General features: G+C 42.4%; 1 non-coding gene across 1 annotated transcript; it reads right to left on the bottom strand.

Annotated features, from left to right (window-relative positions):
• Positions 1 to 399: 399 nt before the first annotated feature.
• On the bottom strand, positions 400 to 475 carry trnaa-ugc (transfer RNA alanine (anticodon UGC)). Its single transcript has one exon. It is a non-coding gene; the product is annotated as a tRNA-Ala (tRNA).
• Positions 476 to 5,855: the final 5,380 nt, after the last annotated feature.

Here is a 5,855-nt window from a genome sequence, read left to right as displayed (position 1 = left end):
TGTGAGGTCTACTACACCTGTTGTATTCAGCATTTCACTGTGAGGTCTACTACACCTGTTGTATTCAGCATTTCACTGTAAGGTCTACTACATCTGTTGTATTCAGCATTTCACTGTAAGGTCTACTACACCTGTTGTATTCAGCATTTCACTGTAAGGTCTACTACACCTGTTGTATTCAGCATTTCACTGTAAGGTCTACTACACCTGTTGTATTCAGCATTTCACTGTGAGGTCTACTACACCTGTTGTATTCAGCATTTCACTGTAAGGTCTACTACACCTGTTGTATTCAGCATTTCACTGTAATATTAATAATATATAATATATCCCATTTAGCAGACGCTTTTGTCCAAAGCGACTTACAAGTCGGCTGGGGCCACTACTTTTGCATATGGGTGGCCCCAGTGGGAATCGAACCCACGACGCTTGGCGTTGCAAGCGCCATGCTCTACCGACTGAGCCACACAGGACCCACTGTAAGGTCTACTACACCTGTTGTATTCAGCATTTCACTGTAAGGTCTGCTACACCTGTTGTTAAAAAAAAGCGTTTTACTACGTTTCTTTAGTACAGATAGAAAGATGGTAAAAGTATGGATCCACAATCTGCTGTGTAAAAGTCTGGTCCTGAAGTGTCTTCACAAAGTCAAACAGAGGAAGAAAGTAAAACATTTAAATGTAGGCTGACTTCATCCAGTGTCCAGAAAAATATAAATCTATTTTATAATAAATATAATATCATTTTATAAAAATTAGATTTAGATTTATGTCTTTTTTTAAATGAGACCACCTCATTTGTATATTCTAATAGAATATTTCTGAAAAATTGTATTAAAAAAAAAAAAGTTTTATTTCTGTGTCCACATTCAACGTGTAGAAGTTGATTGTGCTGACGGGCCTTAAATAACACAATGTGTGGTTGTTTTCCTCCCCTCAGATTAACACCGGCATTGTACTGGTAATGAGCTTCTGGGGATCAGGAAACAGGACCTGCTCTGTAATCACAGCTAGGAGCTAGTAGGGTAACAACACAGGGGATTCCTCCAGGCTCCTCTATTGAAACACCAGGAAACAAAGTGTTGAATTGTGCAGGGCATTATTTACTTATGAAACACAAAGCCATTTCGACAGAGGCATGTGTTCTAGACTGGGGGGGGATCATCCAGCCAGAGAGCATCAGAGAGGCTGGTTATGTGTGACCTGTGTGGTGTGTCGTACTGGGCTTGGTGAGAGAGGTCAGAGGGCAGAGGCTGGGTCGGCGCACACACACATGCACATGCACACACACATGCACACACGCGCGCACACACACACACACACACACACACACACCCCCCCCCCCCACACACACACACACACACACACACACACACACACACACACACACACACACACACACACCCCAGTCTCTTCTGTACTCTGAAGTCAGAACCGTTCCTTCCAGACACACAGGAAGTTATGTTCACTGAACTACACCACAACTTAGACACAAATACCAGCATAACCGTTGTCTCCACAACCACAAGGACCCTTTAATACCACAACCACAAGGACCCTTTAATACCACAACCACAAGGACCCTTTAATACCACAACCACAAGGACCCTTTAATACCACAACCACAAGGACCCTTTAATACCACAACCACAAGGACCCTTTAATACCACAACCACAAGGACCCTTTAATACCACAACCACAAGGACCCTTTAATACCACAACCACCAGGACCCTTTAATACCACAACCACAAGGACCCTTTAATACCACAACCACAAGGACCCTTTAATACCACAACCACAAGGACCCTTTACAGTTTTTTTCGATTGCTAAACGACAGTGGACACAACTGGAGTTACATGTGCAAAACTCTAAGTACAGTCTGCACAGCAGCAGTTCATGTGGACCAAACTCTAGTTCGTTTTTCATTGCTTGAACACAGTTTTCAAAACTCTACACACTTATCCCATGACTTTAACCACAACCTGCACAACACTGTGGATTTACAGCACTTTGTTCAAATGCTAACACACTGCTGTCAAAACTGTGAACCACACATTCAAAACGGAATAGATTTCAGCCTTGTGCCTTTCAAACACTGCTGATTGCAATTTCAGCTGAAAGGCTAAGCACGTGTCTTGTTTTACACTTGTTAGTGAACACACACACATATTACAGTATATATAGGTAGAGCTCAGAAAGACTCATTTTGGAAATGGAACAAGGAAGATGGGTTCGTGGAGGGAGAAGGGTGGCAGGGAGAGGGCGGATGCGTGGAGGAAGACAAAGAAGACAAAGAGCTGTTATTTCAGATGAAATAAGGGCTACACTTATAGACCATGTCGTGAACCATGGTCTCTCATTGAGAGAGGCAGGGTTGAGGGTGCAACCCAATCTGCAAAGATCCACAGTGGCATCTGTAATGCAAATGTTCCATCATACAAACAGGTGAGAGTTACATCCTTACAGTAAATGAAAACATTACAGGAATCTATTTTGTATTGCAATTATAGAATATTTACACAGATATATATTACAGTAAGTTTGACAGTAAAATATATTTTTACAACAGGACCCAAAGGCTGCCCCCAACAGGGGGAAGAGGAAAAATATTTTCAGATGCGCAGGAAAATGCTATTGTTGACATGGTTGTTGTCAACAATGCAATAAAACTGTGGGAGATTCAAGATAGAGTGCTGGCTGATAATGATATATTTGAAAATGTTAATTCTGTCAGCACAACAACTATTGCTCGAGTCCTAAAGAAACTCCAAGTTACAATGAAACAGTTATACACTGTACCGTTCGAGAGAAACAGTGAACGGGTAAAAGAGCAAAGATACCAATATGTCCAGGTAAGACGTCTGAGGTTACGTACACAGCTATACAAAATATTTACAGTAAAATAAACACTAGCATTTCTACAGTAAAACTGTGCACTTACTGTTTTTCAGAGAGTAATGGAGGTGGAAGCACTGGAAATACCACATTCATTTGTATTTATCGATGAAGCTGGATTTAACCTTGCCAAAACACGGCGCAGAGGAAGGAATGTTATAGGTCAAAGGGCCACTGTGGAGGTTCCAGGCCAAAGGGGGGGAAATATCACCATGTGTGCTGCAATGGCCAATGATGGTTTGCTTCTCAACACACCACTCATTGGCCCATACAACACAGAAAGGCTTATAGCTTTCCTAGAACTGCTCTATGCTCAGCTAGTGCCAGCAGAACAGGGGAGCCAGTAAGAAACCCCAAGTTTTTGTCATAGTTTGCGATAACGTTGCTTTTCAACACTGCAGCTGTCACAGATTGGTTTGCAGCACATCACAGATTTATGGTTTTGTACCTGCCTGCATATTCACCCTTCCTCAACCCAATAGAGGAGTTTTTCTCTGCCTGGAGGTGGAAAGTGTTTGGTCACCACCCACATGACCAAATGTCTCTTTTGGAAGCCATGCGTGCCGGATGTGAAGACACGAGTCCAGAGGACTGCCAGGGATGGATAAGGCACTCCAGAAGGTTCTTCCCCAGGTGCATGGCAAGAGAAAACATTAGATGTGATGTTGAAGAAAACCTGTGGCCTGATGCTAGAGAGAGGCAGGATTAGCCCCTCAATTATTTGTTCGAATTACAGTATGTACTTTTAGTTTCTACCTTTTTTTTCTCATTACTGTAATTCCGTAAATTACTACAGACTATTGAAGCAAACTGCTAATTTTCATTTACCTTAAATTGTTATGTTCTAAAAATGTTAATAAATCATGTGAAAGAAATGTCACTCTTTTCTTTGAAGAAAATATTACTTTGTATGAAGTCACTGAAATTGTTCAAACTGTAAAGATGAAAAGTTTGTATTTTCTGTATTGGTGTTTGATGCTAGTGTTTTTACTCTCAGTGTGTTCTGAGTGACAGTGTGTGTTATCTCAGTGAGGGTTGTGCATAGTGTTTGGCTGCACTGAGCGTGTTTTGAGCCATGTGTTAAGAGTTGTGTTGCTTGGAATGAGCTTTGCAGGTGATGTGAACTGTTTAGCTCAGGTGACTGTTGGTAGTGCAGACTGTAGTTAGAGTTTTGCACATGTGACTCCAGTTGTGCCCACTGTCGTTTAGCAATCGAAAAAAACTGTAATACCACAACCACAAGGACCCTTTAATACCACAACCACAAGGACCCTTTAATACCACAACCACAAGGACCCTTTAATATGATGTACAAATACCAACATAACTGTTGTCTCCACAACCACAAGGACCCTTTAATACCACAACCACAAGGACCCTTTAATACCACAACCACAAGGACCCTTTAATACCACAACCACAAGGACCCTTTAATACCACAACCACAAGGTCACTTTAATACCACAACCACAAGGACCCTTTAATACCACAACCACAAGGACCCTTTAATAGGATGACATGCAAGTAACCATCTTTCCCTTCCATTTCTCTGGCAGATCTAAATGTGATGTAAACCATCCCACCCCAAAGCAAATGACAACATACATTTCTGTTTAGGCCTTGACTTGAGTCGAAGTGAAATGTTACGCTAAATTAGCGCTCTCATCAGGGGTTTCGTCATGACTATTTTATGTTTTTAAAGTTGTGAGTGCTGAATAATTGAATTAGCCTGAGCAACAGACTTTGTTTAGAGGAAAACGCAGGCAGGCGGGCGGGTGGTCGTTAGGAGAGCGGGATAAGGAGAGAGAGAAAGAGTAGTGAGAGAAAGAGTAGTGAGAGACAGAGGCAGAGAGTGGTGAAAGAGAGAGAGAGAGAGAGAGAGAGAGAGAGAGGAGAGAGAGGATATATATATATATATAGAGAGAGAGGATAGAAAGAGAGAGAGAGAATAGAAAGAGAGAGAGAGAGGATAGATAGAGAGAGCAAGAGAGAGAGGAGAGAGAAGAGAGAGAGAGAGTGGTGAAAGGGAGAGAGAAAGAGAGGAGAGCGAGAGAGAGAGAGAGAGAGAGAGAGAGAGGAGATAGAGAGAGTGGTGAAAGAGAGAGAGAGGAGAAAGAGAGAGAGAGGAGAAAGAGAGAGAGAGAGAGGCGAGAGAGAGGAGAGAGGGGGGCGAGAGAGAGAGGGGCAAGAGAGAGGACAGAGAAAGAGAGGATAGAGAGGAGAGAGAGGGAGAGAAAGAGTGGTCTATCTCCAGAGTGGTTAAAGAGAGAGAGCGAGAAAGATAGAGATCAGGTTTTTATTTTATTTTAACCTTTATTTTACTAGGCAAGTCAGTTAAGAACAAATTCTTATTTTCAAAGATGGGCTAGGAACAGTGGGATAACTGCCTGTTCAGGGGCAGAATGACAGCTTGTCAGCTCTGGGATTCGAACTTGAAACCTTTCGCTTACTAGAGTCCAATGCTCTAACCACTAGGCTACCCTGCCGCCCCATGGACAGGGGGAGAATCTGATCCTAGATCAGCGAGAGACTGGAGAAGGAACCATGATGATAACTCTAGTAGAGAGATTAGAGAAGGAGCCATGATGATAAATCTAGTAGAGACACTAGAGAAGGAGCCATGATGATAACTCTAGTAGAGAGACTAGAGAAGGAGCCATGATGATAAATCTAGTAGAGACACTAGAGAAGGAGCCATGATGATAACTCTAGTAGAGAGACTAGTGAAGGAGTCATGATGATAACTCTAGTAGAGAGAGACGAGAGACGGAGCCATGATGATAACTCTAGTAGAGAGACTAGTGAAGGAGCCATGATGATAACTCTAGTAGAGAGAGACTAGAGAAGGAGCCATGATGATAACTCTAGTAGAGAGACTAGAGAAGGAGCCATGATGATAACTCTAGTAGAGAGACTAGAGAAGGAGCCATGATGATAACTCTAGTAGAGAGAGACGAG

The sequence above is a fragment of the Oncorhynchus masou genome, unplaced genomic scaffold (assembly GCF_036934945.1).
Source record: "Oncorhynchus masou masou isolate Uvic2021 unplaced genomic scaffold, UVic_Omas_1.1 unplaced_scaffold_5044, whole genome shotgun sequence".
Classification (NCBI taxonomy): domain Eukaryota; kingdom Metazoa; phylum Chordata; class Actinopteri; order Salmoniformes; family Salmonidae; genus Oncorhynchus; species Oncorhynchus masou.
This window is presented reverse-complemented; position numbering and strand designations above follow the sequence as displayed.